Here is a 24,438-nt window from a genome sequence, read left to right on the forward strand (position 1 = left end):
TAATTCTAAACTGATTAGCATCTAGACTGTTTGACATTGGTTTAAGGGTAGTACAGAAAAACGGAATAGGATAGACCCATACATACATGGTAACTGATTTTTGACAAACATTCCAATTCAATTCAGTTTTCATAAAAGTGTTATGCTAAATGAAAGACTTTAGACACAAAATAACTTTTTGAGTTTGTAGTGTCAAAGTCAAATAAAATATAAAGATTAATCTCTACATTTAAAGATTATAATTCACCTAGTCGGGTTAAGTATATATAGTCATGTAACAGCCACCACAATCATAAAATAGAACATTTCCATTGTGAAAGTCCATCATATGGACTAAAGCAGAGAGTCAAGAGGCCAGGAGGAAAAAGCGCTCAAAAAGCACTCAAGGGGCCGGGCGCGGTGGCTCACGCCTGTAATCCCAGCACTTTGGGAGGCCGAGTCGGGTGGATCACGAGGTCAAGAGATCGAGACCATCCTGGTCAACACGGTGAAACCCCGTCTCTACTAAAAATACAAAAAATTAGCTGGGCATGGTGGCACGTGCCTGTAATCCCAGCTACTCAGGAGGCTGAGGCAGGAGAATTGCCTGAACCCAGGAGGCGGAGGTTGCAGTGAGCCGAGATCACGCCATTGCACTCCAGCCTGGGTAACAAGAGTGAAACTCCGTCCCCCACCCAAAAAAAAAAAAAAAGGTAACAAGAGTGAAACTCCGTCCCCCACCCAAAAAAAAAAAAAAAAAAAAAAAAAAAGGCACTCAAGGTATACAACATCACTCCAAGCATGTAATTCTCTGCCAGCCCAGCTTTTGAAATTCCTTGTAATAAACTGGAACCAGTTTTCTATAATTCCTACTAAAACAAGCTGCTGAGACTTTAAGACTAGCTTTACCCATTGCCATCACTTACCATTCAGAGCTTGGCACCTCCTCAAAACTTACTAATGCCAGCATGCTTTCCTTCAAAACAACATGAAACATTTCTTTCCAATAAAATTCATAACCTTATCTTTGTTTTTTGGACATATCAAATTGTACATTTATATTGTGAATTGCTAAAAGTAATTTATACCCCATTCTGCATTCCTGCTTGGGAATAAAGTGAAACTCCAACTCAAAAAAAAGTATACCTCACTAAATTTGTAATCATATAATTTACCGCATTGACAGAATAAGGAATAAAAATCTATGGATGTTGCAGTGGATGCCAACAGAAAAAAAATAACAGATTTGATAAAATTCACTACCCATTGATAGTAAAAACTTCCAGCAATCCAGGAAAAGAGCAGAATGTCCTCATTCTGATAAAAAGGCATCTACAATAACCCGTAGTTGGTCTTAGTCTTAATAGTGAAGTTTTGAATGTATTTTTCTTAAGATCAGAAAAAAGGCAAGAATGATTTTACCATTGTGTTTAACATTGTTCTGGAGGACTTATCATTCAAAATAAAGAAATGAAAAACATAAAGATTGGATTTTGTATCTTCCTATGATATAAAATCAATTTATAAAAGACAATTACATTTTTATATACTAGCAATAATGCATTGGTACATTGCATAGTACTACATAATATTACAGCACATTGTTGAGACAAATTTAAAAATTAATAAATGGAGAAATATGCAGAATACTCAGTGGGAAGTCTCAATGCTTAAGATGTAAATTCACTTCACATTTAGCTATAGATGCAATGAAAATCCTATCACATTACCAGAAAATAAAATTTACTTTAGAAAACAAGCTGATACTTCGAAGTATAGGAAAACAAAGAAGCCCAAGAAAAAAAAGTCTTGGAAAAGGACCAATAGGATATATATTATCTAAGTCCAAGGCTTACTTTAAGCTTACCAATGATCAGGACAGTGTGGTATTAGCATTAGCACAAACAAATAGTTCAATGAAACATAATATAGGTACAGAAATAGATCCACAATATATGATGAAGTATGTTTTTTTTTAATGTGGCACTACCATGCCATGGGAAAACCCTTTGAACAAATGTTTCTGAAACAACTAGATAACTATAGAGGAAAAGAAGAATGTTGACTCTTTGGAATAACATTCTCAAAAATTAAGACAGATTATAAAACCAATTATGTAAGCAAAGACAATAGGTTTTAGGTGTTATATTAGTAAAATAATAGGTAGAAAAATAAAATTTAAGGGCACTTAATGAAAAATTTACAATTTTCTTTATAAAAAGGCATCTTTGCCAGAAAAGCAAGCCAAAAAAAGGAAAGTATTCACATTACATATAATTGACAAAGGACTTTCATGAATGATTTATAAGGAACATCTACAAGTCAATAATGAAAAGAATGGGACAAAAACAGTTTGAGCAGATTATTACAAAAGAAAATATAAAAAATGGCCAATAAGCCATGAAAAGGTGCTTAAGATTATTTGTCATCAGGGCATTATGTGTTAAATAAACCATAATGAAATATTATACTTCACATTTTTTTAAATTGTTGAAATTTAAAGACTGACAATAAATGTGAGAGAATAGGGCAACTGGAATGCTCATTTATTTCTGTAAAATTGCACAAGTACTTTAGAAAACTAGTAATTCTTAAAAATTTATATTAGTAAAATATTTTATAAAATAAAATAAACCATCTATGACTCAACAATTTTACCGCTAGTTATTTGTTTAGGGGAATGATAAGTCCTCAAAAGAATGTGCCAAAAATGTTGACAACAGCTTTATTTATAGTAGCCTTAGACTTGACACAACCCAAATGTCTCTTAAAGAATGCATAAATAATTTAAATCATGAAAAAAATACTCTTCTGTAATAAAAAACAAGTCTGATTCTAGAATGGACTATCTATTGGAGAAAAGGATAGCTTAGCATTGCTGGGGCTATTGACAAAATGAGAATATGGTATAGTTTATTAAAAAATCTTGTTGATATTAAATTTACTTTAGTTGAAAAATGTAATAAGATTTTGTAAGAAAATCTATTTTTTAAGTAGCATGCTGAATATATGTCAGTAAAGTGCCATAATGCATGTAACTCATCAAATGTTTTAAAAAAGTTCTATTATATAAAAATGTATATATGGAGATATTTACATCATAACTTTGTGCATATAGGTATTGTGTGTATATGAAATGAGAGCAAGAGAGCACATACAAATGGTAAAACAGATACATAAATCTGGCTAATAGGCATAAATTTGTTTGTGGTATTACTCTAATTCTTGTTACTTCTCTGTAAATTTAAAATTACTTGCAAATAAAAACATTAATTTTTTTAAAAAAGAAACAAGAATAAATCTCAAAGTATTTTGAGTGAAAGAAGTCTGACACAAAAATATACTCACTATAGTATCCCTTTTAGATGATGTCCTAGAATAAATAAAGCTAATCTATAATGTTAGAAATCAGACTCTGGTTGCCTTAATAAGGAGTAGGAGGGTGAGCCTGGTTCTTGACTAGAAAAGAAACAAAAGAACATTCAGAGCTCATAGGAATTGTCTGTGGCTTGATTTTATTGTAAGGTACGTGATACATCTGCTAAAACTCATGGAGCTGTATTAGGATCTGTGCATTTTACACTATGTAAAATATACCTCAATAAAATTATATAATCATAAAAAGTGTATTTGCAAATTATCATCCCAGTAGACAGACAAGGTACTTAAGCAAAAATCAAGTTGCTTTCCTGGCTGACACCGGAGTCTGTATTAAAAATGTGTTGTTGGTTTTTTTTGAGACAGAGTTGGCTCTGTCACCAGGCTACAGTGCAGTGAGGTTATACTTATTGGCTAACTGCAACCTCCACCTCCTGGATTCAAGCAATTCTCCTGCTTCAGCCTCCTGAGTAGCTGGGACTACAGGCATGCATCATCATGCCCAGATAATAGTTCAAATTTTTAGTACAGACAGGGTGTCACCATGTTGGTCAGGCTGGTCTTGAACTCCTGACCTCAAATGATCTGCCCATCTTGGACTCTCACAGTACTGGGATTCCAGGCATGAGCCACTGCACCTGGTCAAAAACGTGTTTTCTGTACCTAGTATTAACATCACTAACCAACATACCCCATGACCAATTCTTTTATTGTAAACTTTATTCATCAGGAGAGTTTGCATGTGTATACATAATTCACAAAAATATAATTATGAGTTCAAGGTTGTACTAACACATTAACAATTGGTATTATGGGAAAAAAAAGAAAAGAGTTTCTAATAGGTAGTGTTTGGAAATTTTCATGAAAAGACTTCCTTCCATCATGACCAATTTCCAGCTACCATTGTGGTTTCACTAAAGAAACAGGAAGAGACAGTCAGTATGTGTTGTGGCACTGGCTTTAGCACACCATTGGAATTAATTATATACAAACAGTATCTATATCCTTAAAAATGCTTTACACAACACCATGGCAAGTTCTGAAACAGTAAATAAAGGATTCATGCCAACTGTCTGCTATTTGGCTGTTTGGACACCATCGATTATTAGTGATCATGTATCCTATTTTGAGTCTTCTTTTTTAGTGAGTTTTTAAGATGAATTTCAGCCCCTTATTATCTCTGTAAATTTTACAGTAGAAATCTGAGTGAGGGTCATTTAGGTCCATGGCTTGCTGAATAAGCATTGGATTTTGCTGAGGGTGATTATTTTTTACCTGCTGGCATTAGAGGATGTTTGCAGACACTGACGTTGTCAGAATACTTATCCTTTCCTGCAGGTATTGCCCTGAAATGTCTTGATTTTGTGTCATCCATGATTAAGAAACGCCTATCCTTGTCTCCTCAGCATGTGAGGCAGTTCTTTCAGTGGATTTCAAACTGAGGGCTAATTTTTAAAAAATGGATAGAAAAGACATATTCTTTCTGCATCTATTCTCCCCTTTCTCCTGGTTTATCTTACTTTAATTAAAGGAATATAGACACCGATCTCAAGTCCCTGGGAATGTTCAGAGTTTTTTAGAAAATTGTATTTAGTGGATGTTGAAAGGCAAACCTTAATGGCATCTATGATTGTACATAAGAATTCTGCCAATCTGTCATCTGATTGGCAACTTTACTTCATATTTCTTTCCTCACTATGGATTTTGTTCTTTTAAAACACAGGCAATTAAGAAAGGCTCATTAAAGTCCTGTTAATGTTCCCTGTGTGCATATTTTGAGGCAGTATCTTTCTCCTCTACTATCTAAACTGACTATTATATCTGCACTGTGCTACAGTAGTGTAAAGAAAAGAAAAGATTTAGCTATTTCACGATCCTACAAAGATACTTTCTTACCCATTTTTTAACAAGGAAGGTAATTCAATTGAGTTTTGACTGTTGAATTTTTGCTATTTTAAAGTTACATGATTGTGACTCAGATTACATTAAAATACATGGCTAAGATAATTCATTGAATTTATCCCAAGGAAAAATTATGGATGTATATAAAAATCTAATTTTGTGAAAATTCATCTCAGTATTATTTATGCTTGTGAAAATTTCAACATAATCTAAAGGAAAAACAAAATGATAAGCCACATGACATCATTCACATTGTATAAAACAAACTATAGGCATAAAAAGGAGGATATAGAAGTATAAATATATGGGAATATTATTGATTTGTTAGAAATCAGGTTACAAATTTTATCTATTGTGATTTAACATTTATTTAAAATTCATGCAAAAAGCATTATCAGTAACTTTCCATGGATAGCAAGATTATATTTTTGCTTTTTCTTAGAAACTTTTGATAAATTGTATGATAGAATGGAAACTAAAACCAAATATAATTGTTTAAACTTTTTCCACATTTTTATTAGTGAAGAAATAGTAGAACTGTCATATCCTTAAATGGTCAGTTTTCCTCAGCCATTACTGCTACTCATATAAGATTTTCTTCCATGTGTTATCAAAAAGAATTGAAATATATGCAAGTTACTTCCTATAAGTATGAATTTATTAAGCTCTAGGTTCATCAGATGACTGGGAAAACAAAGATTATCAGGTCACAAAGCAAAAATTGCAGAACTATAGAAAATTCAAGGTCTCATGGAGGAAAATCAGAATCTAGAATAAGGAAGACTCCAAAGCAGCACTCTGGATTTCTTCAAGAGGAATTATCTTTCCTCCTTCCTCCCACTCTCCCTTCATTTCTCTCTACCTCCCTCTTTTCATCCTCTTCTGCCTTTTTCTTTTCATTCCTTTCTTAAGCATTTTAATTAGTTACTACACTGTTCTAAACACTGGGAGTATAGGCAATGTCTGCCTACATTTCCTAGGAGGGGAAAGGCTATAACCTTAACTAGTAAACATATAAGAGAATTTCAGCTAGTGACAAATGCTAAAAAGAGAACGCAAGCAGGTTATGGATAAGTGAGTGGTAGAGGATTTCGGGGTTAGTAGTTGCACCTGTATTCACCTTAGAATGGGTGGTTTTGGAAGTCCTCTAAAAATGGCTGACATTTGATCAGAGTTCCGAATAAAGAGATTTGAAAACAAAATGTTTAAAATACAGATGCTAAGTGAGCAGGAAGAGAGAATGGTACAAGATAGACTGAAGCAGGAGGAACTGGGTAGCTCATATAGGACCTCAGATAGGATTCTCAGTACAATGTGAAGATCTTGAAGGATTCCAAGCAAGGGTGCCAAGTGAAATGACGCTTAATTTAAAAGCCTACACTGGCTATTGTAGGAGAATAAGTGGATCCTAGTGAGCTAGGATGACAGGGCAGCAATTAGGATGCTATTGTGGTCCTCCAAATAGGAGCAGGCATATACCTTCCATATAGTGGCAAATCTTTAACTCTGGTATTCTCCTTTTTTTTCTCTATTTCCTTTGCTTCTGACTCAGTATTCATTCCCTTTACTCCACTTTTCTGTATCTCATAACTTCTGTGTGCTCATGAATTTGGCTTTCTGTGATTCCTCATTCTCAGATTTGATTTCTGCATCTAAGCCCAGATTATATCTTCTTGATCATGTGTATGCATCTGTTCAGCTTTAGCTCCATCTATTAATTGCTCAGTTCTTTCCAAGCAGACATTCCAGAGAAAATCAGCTTAATTAAGCTTACCTTGCTTTAGCAGGCAACATCATGTGTTGCTGGACAACAATCTATAGATTATTGTTGAACTTGAATTAAATGCCTGTTTCTGGATTGGCAACAGAGAGCTAAGTCATGTTGCACAAGTCCCAGCCATCTAAGGCTACCTCCTTGTGAAGAGCTATGAGTAAAATGGTTTCACTTGAATGGAGCCATGAGAGTATCAGTTATCTGAACTGGCATGCTGGTACTGCTATGTGCCATTTTTCTTTTGATTGGTTATTTCTACTGAAATACAAAAAAAGAACTGGGAGTAAAAAGCAACATACTATCAGAGAACAGGGAGCAAAAATCTCATCGTTAGGGATTTGCATTTTGTGTGTGCATATGTGTGTATGTATATATTTTTCTGGTTAGTATGCCACAATTATGTAGGGGAAAGACACGACTTCTTGTTGTTTTTGTTTGTTTGTTTTTAAATGGGCTTATATTAAACTTCTTGTTTTGAAAGTCTGAAATTGTGGACCTAGAGTAGAAATTGTATTCAATTTAGAAAAGTCTGTAAATGCCTTCTTAATTTACTAAAGGACAAGCCACTGTATAGATGAGTTGATAAAACAATATTCTAGCTCTTTGAGCCCATAGTGATTAAAAAGTAATTTTGGTAAATTTGTAGATTCAACTACAATGCCTAGAAATGACAAAAGTCTTGAAAAGATTTTTGAAACGTGTATTACACCTAGGGTTGTTTTTTTTAACCAGGTTGGCCAGTGACAGTGAAATGTGAAATACTAGCATTTCAGCCTTTGCTTTAGGTAAGTCTATCATTTCAATGTCTTATTCTCTGAAATAATAAATGAATGATTTTTAGTCAATTGAGTTTTTCCATATCACTAGATTTTCTTATTTTAAGACTGTATCTCTGAGTACATGTAGCGGTAATTAAATAGTTATTATCTGATAAATAAAAATAAAAATAGCCAAAAATGATGGGAAGATTATTTCTGAAAGTATTTGCAATTAATTTATTGTAATATTTTGTTACAAATTTTGCAACTTATTTCAAAAAGCAATTTGGTTAAGATTGTGTCTTATTTTGAGCACAAACATAATGGAAGAATCTCCTGCAAATGGAAGAAAGGGTAGTTCTAACTCATTTATTATTTTCTATTTCTTAGCCAAAATTTGAGCTCTGCAATGCATTCTTTCAACAACCACATTTTTGCTTAAAAGAAAAAGCATTGTGTCATTCTATTTTAATTACACATTTTGTGTCTGGCAGTAATGCTGCTGTTGGTACTGCCAAAGCTATGAGTCTCTTTTTGAGGATATTCCTTGGGATTATGTTCAATGTTATACACGATTGTATCAGAATTGGGACACAGAGAATTGTTGGCAAACCTTAAAATTTTCATGCAGATAAAAGGAAAAGAATTAAGTTATAAATGCTTTCTTACTTTGTTCTGTGGGGCTGATGGGAATAATTAGTAAAAAGGAATTGATTGAGATAGCTACGTTAACATACAGCTGAATGTGGAGGAGTGCAGAGAGAGAGCATGTCACAATAAAAGCCATTGCTGAATCATTAAAGGTAGGTTTGAGAGGCAAGAGTTTTGGAGGTAAAATGGGGGATCATAGAGAGGGGATATTTGGAGGACAGAATGAAGCAACGAGAAATTCTAGAGCATTTACTCTGTGTCATGCAATGTACCTCCACGTGTCTGCTGTCAGGAACTTGAGGAAAAATATGTTTCAGTGCATTTAGAATGTGGAACTTTTATTAGTTGAATGTGATGGTATGTGGAAATGTGCCGCAAGGCAGAAGCAGCAAGGCCCGAGTACTGGGGTTACTCAGGAGAAAACTCTTGTCTGGAAGCCACCTTAGTTTTCCATCTTTATCCTCTCACATGAGAGAAGTGAGCCAGATAAGGTTAAGTTATTTGCCTGAAGTCACATAGTCAACAGGGAAAATCCAGCCCTAGTTCCAAGTTTCTTGCTGCTGCTTCAAAATCTATGTATAATCTCAGTTAATGCTACACAGTTGCATCGTGTTAATATACTAAATTTATTACTGAATGTCATTAAACAAATTGAATTTAGAAAAGATAAAAAAATGAATTGACTGTTAATATAAGAGGAAATAATAAATAATAGTAATAGATCTGTTACCAGTTGCTTTGAACAAAGATTAACAAGGACAAGTCTCAGACTTCACCACCATACAATTTTTTCTTGTAACCAAAATCTGCTTGCACCCCAAAAGCTGTTGAAATAAAAATATAAATTAGAAAAATAAATTAAAAAAACAAGCCAAAACAAGCCAAAACAAAAACCAAAAAACAGTGATGCTGGGTGTTGTGGCTCACATCCGTGATGCCAGCACTGTATGAGGCTGAGGCGAAAGGAACCCTTGAGACCAGGAGTTTGAGATGAGCCTGGGAAAGATGGGAAAACCTCATCTCTACAAGAAATAAAAATAAATTATTTGGGTGTGGTGCTGCATATCTGTGGTCCTAGCTATTCAGGAGGATGAGGTTGGAGGATCACTTAAGCCCAGGAGGTTGAGGCTGCAGTGAGCTATGATCACACCACTGTACCCCAAACCTGGGTGGAGGAGTGAGACCCCCATCTCAAAAAAAAAAAAAAACCCAACAACAACAACAACAAAAAATGATAAAAGTACAATAGTTTACCATATACACTTAATCAAATTTTTAAAATTTACCCTGCTGGAGAATTTTGCTGTTGGTTTAATTAACAGCCCTGTTAGTGCTTGGTTCAATTACTTGCTTTATTGACATCTTTGAACAATTTATTAATCATCAACATTTTTTAAGTATCAGTAATTTATGTGGCAACAAAAATGAAAGACAAAGTGTATTCATATTTATATATACATTTATTTAAAAAAATCTGACAACATTCCAGGTACTGTTCTGTGAATTCTACATATATTAGCAAATTAATTTTCATAATGTATTTATGATAGAGATACATTTATCCTATTTTAAAATATTTAAATCTGATATTTAGGCAAGAGAACTGACTGACTGGTTGTTGTAAAAAACATGTAACATGAAATCTATACTCACATACCATCACATTCAGCCTTTTCTGTCAATGTATCTTCTCTGTACTCCCACATGCAGATTCCCAGTTTGAAGGATTTGCCTATTTTTCTTTTTAGGAGCTTGTAATCTCTTCCTGTCTCTAATAGACCCCATGTCACTATAGGTTCTCTGAAGTTGCTGTAGGCTACTCAACTCTTTTCTGTTTTCTGTGACTCCAGGTTCTAGAATGTGCCAAATCCTTAGTGCTATGAGTCAAGCAGGGCAGGAATGAGTCCTTTGGGCAGCATACTAAAATGCTAGAATGCTTGATGCAGGCTCCACTCTTCTTGTTACCCCTTGAGGAAGAGGCTGCCCAGCTACATTGGCTTCTGTCAGCCTCACTGCACCTTCTCTGGAGCAATAGCATGCACCAAGCTGTTTTTGTTCTCAGCAGCCTTCAGTCATCTATGTGATGACTGAAGTCCCATCAGCCTGCAAGTCCCATCAGCACTCCTAGTAGGATGAGACAGACACCAGTCCGTGGACAACTCTTCAAAACGCTGGAAAATTGGATGCACATTCCAACTCTTTCCATTCCCAGGGAGAAGTTGGGAGTTGGAGATTTTCTTCCACTCATTCATGTTGAACTAAAAAATGGTACTATAATAAATGAGTACTCAGACCATTGCCATTTTTCTCAGCATTTCCCAGCCTAGTGCCTATTCCTGTCAACATGTAATTCAGGCAAAACAAACTAGTTCTTTGGGCAGCGTCCCTCAAAAGTCTGAATGTTGGATGTATGTTTTAATTTTAATTTTACCTCCCTGTGAAATTTGGAGGGAGGAAAACTTAAGCTGGGAGCTTAAGCTTTTTCATGATTGTGCCATGTTGAGTCAGGATGAGGGACTGTGATGAGTGAGTGCCACAGAATTTTCTACTAGATTCAATGTGACTGGTTTCACACTTGCCTGGGTGCAACAGTCTCTTAACTGCCTTCTGGATTTCTCACAAAGTGAATTAGTCTAGATATTATTACTGAATCAGTAACCTATATGGAGCAACAAAAGACTCAGAATAGCCAAAGGCATCCTGAACAAAAAGAATGAAACTGGAGGAATCATATAAACTGACTTCAAATTATACTACAGATCTACAGTAACCAAAAATAACATGGTACTGGCATAAAGACAGATACATAGATTAATGGAACAGAATAGAAAATTCAGAAATAAATTCAAACCTCTAAAGTCAATTTGCTTTTTAAAAAAGTGCCAAGAACATACATTGGGGAAAGGACATTTTCCTTAATAAATGGTGCTGGGTAAACTGGATATTCATACGTAGAAGAATAAATCTAGACCACCACCATCTCTTACCATATACAAAAAGCAAAATGCATTAAAAGCTTAAATCTAAGACCTCAAACTGAAACTACTACATGAAAACATTGGGGAAACTCTCCAGGAAATTAGTCTGGGAAAAAATTTCTTGAGTAATACTTCACAATCACAGGTAACCAAAGCAAAAATTTATGATTAATGAGTACAAAAATAAAGTTAGATAAAATGAATAAGATCTAATATTTGATCTTATTCTGCGCAGCAGGATGATTACAATAAAATATAATTCATTTTACATTTAAAAATAAAAGAATATATGTGGAATGTTTGCAATACAAAGAAATGGATATGCGTGAGGTGAGGAATTAAAAAGTATGAACTTGAAGGCCCATTTCAGTTCTAAAATAATTTGATTTCTATATATAGGATAGGTAGTCATAAAGGTAAAACATATAAAAGACTCCTGTATTTTAGCTGAGTTATATGGATACACATTAAAAGATTTTTTAAAATAAAAGACAATGAATATAGATGACTTTTGGTATTTAAAATGCAATATAATGTTTGGTTTTTAAAGAATAAATATCTGCAAGGTAAATGTTAATTAAGTTTTTAATCTATAACTTTGAGGTTTGTTTTTTAGAAGGCTTGAGTATTCTTGAGAGAAAGAAGAAAGAGTATGTTGTAAATGAATTTACCTCATTTCTTCTCAACATTGCTTACTAAGTACTGCTACCTCATCTAGTTTGATGATACAGATCCTTTTATATGTGGAGAGGCTGGTTATATATTTACAATTTGATCTAAATAATAACAGAAAATTATTAAAAAATTGAAGATAGATGATTAAAGTAACTATCGTTGCACTATTTTATTCAATATTTTGCCTTTACAGAGAATATTTTGCAGGCTAATTTTTCATCTTTAGTATTTTCCTGTATTACAGTAAATCATCTTTATGCTTTTGCCAGGTAATTTTAATGAAAGATGATATTACTTTAACTATATATATATATATATATATATATATATATATATATTTTTTTTTTTTTCTGTTAAATCTATTAGTTCTCAATCTTGACTGCACCATTAATACAACCTAGGATGTCTTTGGAAAAAATGCTATGTCTCAACTTTAAAAATTCCTTTTCCTTTGTTCTAGGATGGGGCCTATGCATTAGGTAGTTTGAAAAGCTCCTTAGGTGACTCCAATGTATAGTCTTGGCTGAAACCCCACTTCTATAAATATTACAGGAGAGTATATATATACATAACAATAGCTTCCTGCCTATCCTGAGTTCAGTCTGGCTATTTGACTAACTTGCAGTCCAGAATCCTATATTGAATATACAGAATATTTATTGCTATGATGTTCGTATAAGTAAAAACATGATGTTGAAAAAAATAGCCAAATTTAGGAACAAAAAATATGTAAAAAATTTAGATATTCATAGGTACTGTAGTTTGAATGAGATATTTTACACACCCATGATGTCCTATTACTCCCCTGACTAGAAAGTTTTGTTATTTTAGTTATTATGCAAATAACATTTGAATAGAGCTTAATATGGGTTTACCTCTGATTGAATCCTTTATAAAATGATTTTTTTATGATTCTGATACATTCTGTGTGTAAGTTTCTAACACTAACTAATATGTTCTGAGATAAATATTTATTCATATCACTAGTCTTTGCATAATGATTATGACTTGCATTCTGTTTTCTAGAAATTGCTAGGAACACCATGTTTATATGTTAAAAAAATCCAGTAAGGATCTAATTTTAGGGTAAAGTGTGAATGATAAAACTCAGCAGGAGACACTGAATATAAAATATTCCTTTTTGTTTCAAGTATCAGATTTTTATCAAAAGTTTTCTTTGTACATTTATTCCCTGCACTATTTTCTGCAAATTATCTACAATTACTTAATTTGAGAATGGTCTTTAATTGAAATAGGTTATTCTTATGTTTGCTGTTATTTTCTTTATCTTCTGTGCTCTTGGATTGATCAAGAGTATTATATTTATGTATTCATTTATGCATTCTTTCATTCACTCATTCATCCATTCACTATTTCAAGCATAGTAATAAGCAATGTCACTTTTAGTTTGGGGACAAACTAAAGATAGATGTCATGTTTGGCAACATCATGACATTGACTTGTCAACCATCCCAAGCGCCTACCTAGTGGCACTGACGGTGTTCCCAAGCATCCCATGGTCCTAAAGTGAACTTATTTGTTTATCTGATCATGCCTTTGGTGTTTATGTTTCACTATAATCTTATGCTAGCAGTTTTCTTCTACAAATATATCAGATTATCTTTTAAGATAATTTAGTTGAACTTTCTCTTTTTCTATGGATATATTCACCATTTTATTATTAATGGCTTATTTCACCTTAACATAATTGAGATTTCTGGTATCTATGGCTTTGCTTCTTAATTAAGAAGGTGATTATTTTGGCCCTTCACAATAAGTTAAGGAAGAAAAACATACTTTAAAAAAAAATAGAACAAGGCTGTGGAGAACCCACAGAGCCATTAATAGAGAAAAAGTTTGTGTTCTGAAAAGGTCCATAACACATATTGGCTAAGACTGTTTTGAACCCTGGTTTTCTTTATTGTCAAGTGATCCTGAATACATTATTGTTAATCTCTTGGTTAACCTAATGAATTATTCCATATATAATATTCATGCTTAACTAAGTAGTGTCATAAGGGTAAAAGGAATTTTTCTTTTATTTTGTTGAGAGAAATGTCCAGACTGAAATACAAAATGAAAAACAAATTATTGTGTTTCTTTGGCTTTTTCATTGATTTAAGTGAAAAGACAACATCAAAAGTTTCATGCTCAGTTCATCTCTTGTAAAAACAACTGTGTCTCTTATTTGAGTTAAATGTGAAATTGACATCCTGCATGTAGCCCAGAGTATTTTAAGGTTATAAGTGCTTTAGTTTTAAAATCGTGGCTTCAACTATATATAGAAAGATACTTGACCTAAATAATTTATTCATCATTTCTTCATTATTGTCTTTTTGGTCTGATACAAGGAGGTGGGTGTCCATTAGGGCATATAAGAGTAAAGAATGTGATACACATTCTCACTCTGCTCTTTATGCTACTTCTTTTACTATATAGTGAGAAGCTTTTGAAGTATGTACGGCAAAAGAAATGTCATCTTCTAATACATTTAGATCACATTTCAAATTGCCAGAAGTGGTTTAGCGTCTATTCTCCATAGCCTGGCAAATTAGGCTATTTTGATGTGATAAAACATAATCTTGATGAAAACTTTTATTTTTAGTGTGGCATCTTATAAAGAAGGCTTGCAAAATCACTGTGTCTGTGTACGTGAATGTCTGTCTAGTCCCATATGCTGTCATCGTCGGTTGGCATTGCCTTGGCAACTTTACAGGATCAAATTGCTGAGTGAAATATTCAGTGAAAGCAAAACCAGCACTGCTTCTTCTCTCTATCTGTAAATGAGAAAAATCCCTCCGCAATCTCCGTAGGTTTGAGTACTTTTGTGTTTTTTGTTGTCATCAGATATTTATAAAAATTATAATAAATTCCTTTGGGGCAGGGAAATGTTTATTTGATTTTCTATAAACAGAGCCTTGCTAGTACCAGGGTCATAGAAAGCACTCAATAATATCTTTCCTAATCAATGGATCCAAATAAGAAAGGAAATTGTCCCACTGCTTTTGAATTGTTGTGGAAGTTTAAAAATGTACAGTAAACTATGTGGTGATGGCCACAGCTCCAGAACTGAGGTGGGTGATTCACAGGAGGCTTCTGTAAAACCTTACTTTTGTTGAAGACCATCTTGCTTTGCTTCTTCCTTTCAAATCCTTGAGTGCCTGTCATTGGTGGAAATTAACCCAGAGATTCCGGGAAATGTAGTTCCTAGGCTTTTAGCCCTTGTGAAAAGTTACAGTAGAGAAATGAGAAGATACTCTCACTGAATCGCCAAAAGGTAATCTAACACAGCTTTCTAGGCACAACACATAAAAATTCCCTGGAAATCGCATCAAGCACCATTCAGTATGACTGCTCTAGACAATAGACTCTATACAAGGATTGATCACATATAAACTTCAGGATGACTTCATTCTAATGTTTACCCACAATTGAGATGGCACCACTATGCAGGCAGCTTTTCGTGTAATTTTGGGATTTTTCTAAAGGATGTGCTCACTGAATTATCACTTTGGGGAGTCCATGTCAATAACAGCTAGTTATGGGAAAGCCTTGGTAAAATACTGCATATGGGTGCAGAGATTCTCTGACATCTCCAAATTAATGATTTCCTTTTAGAGAAAACTTCGAGGACTAACTACTGAGCTTAATTAATATATTAAACAGGATCTGTAGCTTTCTCCTGCCAAAGTCAGGCTAAGCAACTTCAGCAAGAGAAAAACGTATGCATCATCTGAAAACTTAATCTTACAAGCTTCTCATTGTTTTGAAGTAATTCTTTTGCTAACTTTAGAATGTGTCAACTAAACCTAGGAGAAACATGTTCTCTGTAGTGTTCTGAATGAGGTATGTCATGCTAGGCCCACAGTCTCTGCCTTTAGGGAAATAATAAAAGGAATTTGAAAACAGTTCTTCCTCACGAACCTTAAGAGTGCCTGGCATACAGTAGGTGCACAATACATATTTGCCAAATGAATGAATAAATGAAGATTTAGGGTGTCATTGTTCATAGAGTATCTTTTGTTTATTTTGTTTGTTATAAAACATATTTTTGATGTGGCTGCTGGCTGAAAAATGAGTTTGGCTTCATTTTATGCTATTCTTCAATGTCAATGCTATACACTGCCTTCCAGGAAACCATCTTCCTGAGGGAGCTAGTAAGGCGACTCCCAGATACCTTCTATCTATCTATAGGAATCCATCCTCATGAGGGAGCTAGTAAGACTACTATCAAATACCTTCTTTCCATAGTTGGGAGTGAGATGTGTTGGAATTAGGAGTGGGGATTAATGCTATAACCTTTCAGGAAGATAAACAATATGACCTGTAATTGAAACTGTTACCTATCAAGATCCAGGCTCCTATGATTTTGACACTTTTCCTGCCTTCACCTTCCCTTCTATTTCCACGTTTCATTAATGCATCAATTAATACATCTTTATATTATATGAATTCAATTTATCAATATTTATGGAATGCCTTTTATATTAAGACTGACATGCAAATAAAATGTCATCCTTTCAAAAATTTGCAGTGTAGTTGTGAAAATTAGTAATAGTAGGATTTTAATATTTTGCATGAAATATAGGCACAGAGCTATACATTGCTTACAGTGAAAAAAATAAAGGCAAAACTGAATCAAATGCATTTAATTTAAAGTAGATTGCAGGGCCATAAGAAGATGTTATTAACTATGTACTCCAAGAATAATTAATAGGCTTCAATTAATGTGCAATACATTGATTAAACTCTCAGAGCAACAGTAGTAGTAATGAGCAATTAAAAGTATATTTCCAGTTGATTTAAACTTTGCACTACATATCATATTAAGAACAAATTTTAAACATTTAGGATAACCATAATTCTATGCTGAATTCTGAGTTTGCCCTATATATTTAATTTTTTTTATGAAATTATTTTGTGCACAGCATGTTGAAATGAAGCACTAATTCTAGGCTGGAAGTAAATTAGAAAGTTTGTTTTCATTCCTTGGTAGTGATAAAAATACAGTTGCCATGTTTTTGAATTGGAACCTCTTGTGCTACCATGACTACCTTTTGTTTATATTTAACCATGAAGGTAATAATGGAAGTGATTCCCTGGGTTTTTCAATGGGTAGACTCAAATCTAATTCCAGGTATACTGAGAATAAATTTTGCACCACTTATGCACATATAAAGATGTTGCTGCCTGTTAGGTACACATTTGACTCATCCTTAACACATACACTGATGTGAGTTCCAGACCCATCACACCAGCCTCCCACAGCTTCCCACAAACACACAACTAACTCCACATGGTACAACACCCACCCGTCCCCAGGCCAGCAGGATCACTATCATATATTTCCACAAAGATATGCAAGAAAGAACACACACAGCTCTCCCACACAGCTCGGAACAATCATGCAGAATGAAGCATAATCTATTCTAGTTTCATATTCTTGTTTTCCAAAGGTGAGTAGGCAGATACAGAGAAGATGATGTTGTAATCATCTTTATGATCATAGAGGATCTTGAAAAATATTCAGCAAATGCATTCCTAGTGTTATTCAGTCTTTAAAATGAACTCGGCTGATAGTCATCAAGTAACCCATTTTTTAAAAAATGCTAGTTCTTTTGGCATAAATTCTTTTCCATTATCATCAGTCTCCTCCTTATAAAGGTACCCAATCTAGGTGGTCAAGAAAAGTCTACTCTTACATTTCACATGGCAGCAAGGCTTATGATTTCCAGCGTTTGAATTCCTATTAAAAACAAAACCAAACCAAGACAATAAGTTGGGGCACAGCCAAGTCAGGGCGCTTCACAGATACCACCTCTGAAACAAAAAGGCAATTGTTGAAATGTGGGAGTTGGAAGATGTCCTTTAGGCATTCAGGTTTTTACAGGCTGCCTAATTTTTAGCAATGGTATTTCATATGTACTTTGCAGCCAGAAACTGAGAACCAGGAGACATGGATCCTCATCTCAGATCTGCAGCTTATTCTCAATGTGACCTTGGACAATCAACATATTTCTAAGTCTCAATTGTCTCATCACTAAAACTGGGTATCTGTATTCATACAGTGCTACTGTATGTATTATAACTCAGCTGGAAAGCATGCCCACATACGTTTTTACAAGATACAACTAAAGAGAAAAAAGTCAAGAGGTGGAGGTGTGTGTAGAAAAAGCTCACATTTATGGAACAGCTAACTATAATAATCTTATATAATCTTGAAAACAACTATGGTATTAGGCTTGCATTTTTCCCTGTTGTTTACTAGAAATAAAGATTAGAAAGCAGGAATACTTTGTATAATGTCCCAAATTACTAAATGATGTAGATAAAAGTCCAGTCTATAATTTAGTCAGTGGTATAGCTAAAAGCTCAATTTCTTCAGGTTTTGTAATTATAAACTGCCAGGAATTATAATTATTTGAAAGATGGTATTTTGATGGTGAGTATGTTACATATAAAATTTTTAGATCTTTAAGTATTTAAAAATGCCTAAGGTTATTAATAACTTTTATGCTAGTTAAAGTATATTCCCCTTCTAAAATAGTCTTCTGTCTTTAACCTTCTGGAATTTTTAAATTTTATATAATCAATGTTAAATTACAAAGCAGTGAACATTTTTATATGTACATAGTTGTACATATCTCTATAACTAGTTCCCTGTGATTGGTTAAACAGTATGAACTTAAAACAATTTCTTTATTCAAATTAAAAATATTTTCTATAAAGTTGTAAATAATTATACTTTCACCTGAGTGTATGATTACATCTTTCTCCAGAACCTATTCCAGAATTAAAAATTATAATTCCTTTAAATATTTACTAACTTTTGACTGACAAAAATGACATTTAATTCTATTGAAGGTGAACCTCTGATTTTATACACATTTTTACAATTAATGAGTTAATCTATCTGAGATTCATTTAGTTACACGAAGTGAGGTGAGGATCTATTTGGAAATTCCCCCTAATTGCTAGCCAGTGTTTTTAGCATTATCTCTTTCTCAGCATCATGTCTTTATTGATCTGTGATGCTTTATTTATAATGTTACCTTCTTTCTTTCTTTTTTTTTTTTTTAACTGTTAACACCAGAGGATGTTTCTATATGAATAGTATTGATGAAGTGCATGATATTAAGTGAGTGGGACAGGGATGAGCAAAGGACTCACAGAGACAGTGACTTCCAACCTGAATCTTTCAGGTGGCCTCAAGTCAATTTGGTGAATAGAGGAAGGAAGGTCATTGCAGGAAGAAGAAAAATCAGTAACTCTTGAGACTCAAGAGAAATCATGACCAAAGCACAGAGTGTGGGGCTGGGTTATTACAAGCACTGATGAACTAAGTGGGGACAAGAACAAAAAGGATCTGGATATTAGGACTCTTGCTAGTCACAAGCCAAAGAAAACCTCATTTATAATAACGAGCAAAGTGAACATTTCCAAGTTCCTGCGACTCAGAAGTCCAGAAGTAGAACTGATAGAGATCAAACAAAATCCTGAGGATCTTATCTTTCTCTATCCTTCTGCTCTAGCTTATTTTCCAACCATTTAGACCCTCCTGGTGGGAAGACTTACCTTCTCAGAATTTCTAATACAGGAGAAGACAATTCCTTTGTCCTGATCATTTAGCAGAGGTGGATGACCTATGGCCTGAGGGCCAAATCAGTTCCATGGCTTTTTATTATGATATTAGCAAGCTAAGATTTTAAAAAAATATATTTTTCAAGACTTGTAAGCCAACAAAAAAACAGAAAGGTATGTGGCTGGGTCTTCAAAGCCTAGAATATTTACCATCTGGCCTGCTACAAAAACGTTTGCCAACTGCCCTTTTAAAGTAAAGGTCCTGTGATTATTTCTGAGTCTGACTGACTTGGCTTGGGTCAAGGGACTGTAGCTGTCCTGCCGCACTGACCATGTGCAGCTTGGCTGGGTTTAGGTTTCGTGTCTGCCCCTGAAACTAAAGATGGAAGCAGCTTTATCTGAAGCATGTGGACTAACATGGGGGAAGAGTAGTTGGTTTGAGAAAAAAATCAGAAGAAAAAAAAATGGTCCATGAAAATAATACATGTTCAACATAGCCTTGAAAGCCATTTCGAAGAGAATATTCTCCTGAGAGCTTCACATTACCATTGAAGGCTTTTCATGGTATAACCTGGCATGCTTATATATTTGTATTTTAATATATTCAAGTGTTAGGATTAATTTCACACATTTAAGCTGGTGTTTCCTGTGTGGTTCTCTGCCCCTCAGCACTCAAAGAATTCTTTTACCTGTACCCTCAGGGCCATTTCCCTTTCCAGATCATTCTGATGAGTGTCACTCACAGATTCTGGAATTACAAACAGAGACCAGGGCTCAAAAGAAGCTTCTGGCCAAGGGTCCAAACAAAGATTTACATGTATGATAGCAGAGTATGTTTTTCTGCTTTCAGAATCTAGATAGGATTCAAACTGAGAATGGAGAAAGAGACCATGGCAATTGAAACAGAAAGAAAGACATTTAATCTTGGAGGAGGCAGGGCCTGGGTAAAAATAGGAGGGTGAATGAAAACGAAACTTGATTTAGAGAGTAGTTTCTCAAATTTTAATGTACATATGTATCACCTGATATATGGTGAAAATGCATATTTTAAATGTAGGAGGATTGGGATGAGCCTTGAAAATCTGCATTATTTCTTCCAAGATCCCAGAAGATCCCACTGCTACTGGTCTATGAATCCTGGTTTGAGTAGCAAGTCTGTAAAGTACTAGGGAACTACTAGGAAGTGGACTTTCTTTCTTGTAACTGTCCAAAGAGAATTAAAATACATCACTGGTCAGCTTATGGACCATCAATTCAAAGTGGGATTTCTGGCTGGGCACAGTGGCTCATGTCTGTAATCCCAGAACTTTGGGAAGCCAAGGCAGGCAGATCATTGTGATCAAGTGTTTGAGACCATCCTGGCCAACATAGTGAAAACTAGTCTACTAAAAATACAAAAATTAGCTGGGTGGGCTAATCCCAGCTGTAATCTCAGCTACTTGGGAGGCTGAGTCACGAAAATCACTGGGACCCAGCGGTTAGGGGCTTCAGTGAGTTAAGATCATGCCACTGCACCCAGCGTGGACAACAGAGAGAGACTCTGTCTCAAACAAAACAAAAAACAAAAACAAGAAAACAACACAGTGGCCTTTCTTCAGCTTTTGCCTTCCCTCAACCTTATCACCCTATTGGTACGTAAAAAACTCAGAAGCAGATGGTCCTTACAATTGTAATTGAGCTCTCCACTAACATGGAAAGTAGAGATTTAGACAACTTGGTGGGTCATGGCAAAATGAAAGGAAAATCTTGCTTTGTGTACAGGATGGAGTTAGATGTAATCAGTGTGAAATTTCCCTATCAAGAAGGGAAGCAGTAAACACACGACTCCTTTCACACTAAAACTACTATATGGATAACGGATTAGAACAGGAGGCAAGACAGAAAAGAAAGACATAGGCTGCCATAATATTCTAGAGAAATGATAGGGTTCTAAATTGACAATGAGACAGGCAGTTGATAGAAGAAAAGATATGTGCTTGGAGAGACATTGCCAGTAGAATTCATTGAATTTAATCTTTGGTTTCACACAGGAGCTAGATGAGAAGAAGGAATCTTGAATAGCTCCCAGGCTTAGAATTTGGGAAACGGTGTGGATTTTAATATTGTTTATTGAGCTAGAAAACATAGTAAAAAGAGCAAGAGGAGCTGTTTGGGAATGAATATTCAGGAAAATATCTATATAGAGTGACTTTAAGGTGAAGACTTGAAGAAACGATGGCATTTATATAGATAGAGATGTGTAGTTGGTCAAGGAGATGCTTCCCAGCAGAGTGAATGGTATATGCAAATATGCAGGGGAATTAAACATCATGAGTGGCTCATTGTATGACTGATGATGAGACTGTATGGGGAAAAAGGTAGTGAGTAGGGTGAGCCTTGAAAAGTAGATATAGGTTAAATATCAAAGGCTTTGAGTGCTAAAGCACACTTTGAAAATTGTATCTGAAAACTAAAGAGGGCCATTCATGAATTTAAACAGAGAAGTGACATAATCTAATATAAAATGAAAGAAGAGGAGAAGGGAACCGTCGTTTCATGAATGCATTTTATGTGGCAGGCTTTATATTAATTATCTTTCTTCGCATGGAGGATGAAGGACAGTGGGTTTCCAAAAAGTCAATGGTGAATTGCTGCAACTCTTAGCATGAGAGGTGAAGCTTCATTTTTAGGACACAGGGAAGCTTCTTTTTGAGAAATGCACCCCAGATTAGTATTCACTATATTTAGGACGTTTGTGTCCCTCCAAAAATCATATGTTGAAATCCTACCTTCTAAAGTGATAGTTTAGGAAGTGAGGCCTTTATGAAGTAATTATATCACAAGGGTGGAACTCACATGAGTTAGATTAGTGCCTTCTAAAAGAGGCCAGAGAGAGAGATCTGTTCTCTACCATATAAGGACACAGCTAGAAGGCATCACCTATGAACCAGAAAGAAGGCCCTCACCCTACATCGAATCAGCCTGCACCTTGATCTTGGACTTCCAAGTCTGGAGAACTGGGAGAAATAAATTTCTGTTGTTTATATGCTATCTAGTTTATAATATTAGAAGTGCAAATGGATTAATTTTGTTTATAGTAACAGAGGACACACTCTGACTTTCCCTTAGTTCTATTCCGTGGTGGTAAACACTGATTTTTTTTTTTCTGGTTCTTCTACCGTTAAAGTGTATATTTTGAAATAATATGCTCCTAGTGATATGCTTTTATTTTTCTAGTTTAAATTTTACCTATGACTTCCAACATAGTTCTCTTATACCATCCTTCCTCAAACATAAACAATTTTATCTCACTCCGTCTCATTATGTTTATATCTACACTCTGGTTTAAGTTAACATTCAATATTTACTTAATTGTGACTCTGTGAGTAATGTTGAAGCTGGGTCACATAGTTAACTATAATTATTATCTATTATTATTATGGTATTATCTTTTTATAATGTGTCATTTGGTTACTCTGCACATTTCCATTGTAGGTATTTATTTTTTGGAGGGAAAATACAAAGTCATCTATGTATGTCATTAATACATTTCAAAATTTCTGGCAAATCTGTAATGCCCCTATCAATTCATTTATCTGCATTAGGTCATCTAAATTTTATTCTGAAAGTCATCTTTCTCAGAGGTTTTTACTTATAAAATATAGTTTGCTCTCAATGCTGGAACATAGACATTGCTTTGAGATCTCCCTTTGCCTTCATTTTGAGTATTTCCTTTTCTCTTCTGTGGTATTGAGTCTCTTAGTTTGAAGTATCTTTCCCTCTTTCTTGGTTTATGCCCACATTTCAATGGAGCACATGCTTGGTAGAGTCTTAAGAAATGTGGCAAGAGAGCTATACGTTTTTAGATATTTCATGTCTAAAATGTTTCTATTCTGTTCTTTCACTGATTGATATTTGCTACAGATATAAGAGTTTATACTGCAAATATTTTTTCCTCATAATGATATGGACAGGAAACAAGGAGGTACTGAGTAGAAGAGGGCAGTTCCCTAGCAAAGGCCCCATGGCTCTAATGGGAACAGGTATTTCTGTTTTCATGTCCAAATGTTACCTTTTGGCACTCCTCATCCTATTCCCATGTAAACCCAAAACCCTAGGCTCCATAAGCAGATGGGCAGACGAGCAGAGGAACAGAAGAGCAGCATGTCAGAGAAGGAGAGAAGAGAACAAGCATCTGAACATTTATAAGAGTTATGCTGGGGGTGATCAGAAAGATCAGCTGCAGGACAGCTGAACTCCAGGGGAAGATCATCTTCCCACTCTATCCCCTTTCTAGCTCCCCATCCATTCCTCTGAGAGTCACCTCCACCCAGCAATAAAATCCCACTCACTTACCATTCTTCAATTTCTCTATGTTACTTGATTCTTCCTAAATGTTAGACAAGGACCTGGGTATTAAATATCATTAGTGGCTCATTGTATGACTGATGATGGGTTTGTATGGGACAAAAGGTAGTGGGTAGGGTGAGCCGTGAAAAGTAGATATAGGTTAAATATCAAAGGCTTTGAGTGCTAAAGTACACTTTGAAAATTGTATCTGAAATCTAAAGAGAGCTATTCAGGAATTTAAGCAGAGAAGTGACATAATCTAATATAAAATGAAAGAAGAGGAGAAGCTTCTGTTTTTCTAGAAGCTGTTGTTGCTGCTTTGTGATGACACGAGATCAATAAGAAGAACATAGTCTAGAGACAGTGAAGCTGGTTTGCATATGTTTTCCCATGCATTCGCTGTTTTCCCAGTTATTCAAACCAGTTTCGCATA

Source organism: Cebus imitator, unplaced genomic scaffold, assembly GCF_001604975.1.
Source record: "Cebus imitator isolate Cc_AM_T3 unplaced genomic scaffold, Cebus_imitator-1.0 Scaffold133, whole genome shotgun sequence".
NCBI classification, from domain to species: Eukaryota; Metazoa; Chordata; class Mammalia; order Primates; family Cebidae; genus Cebus; species Cebus imitator.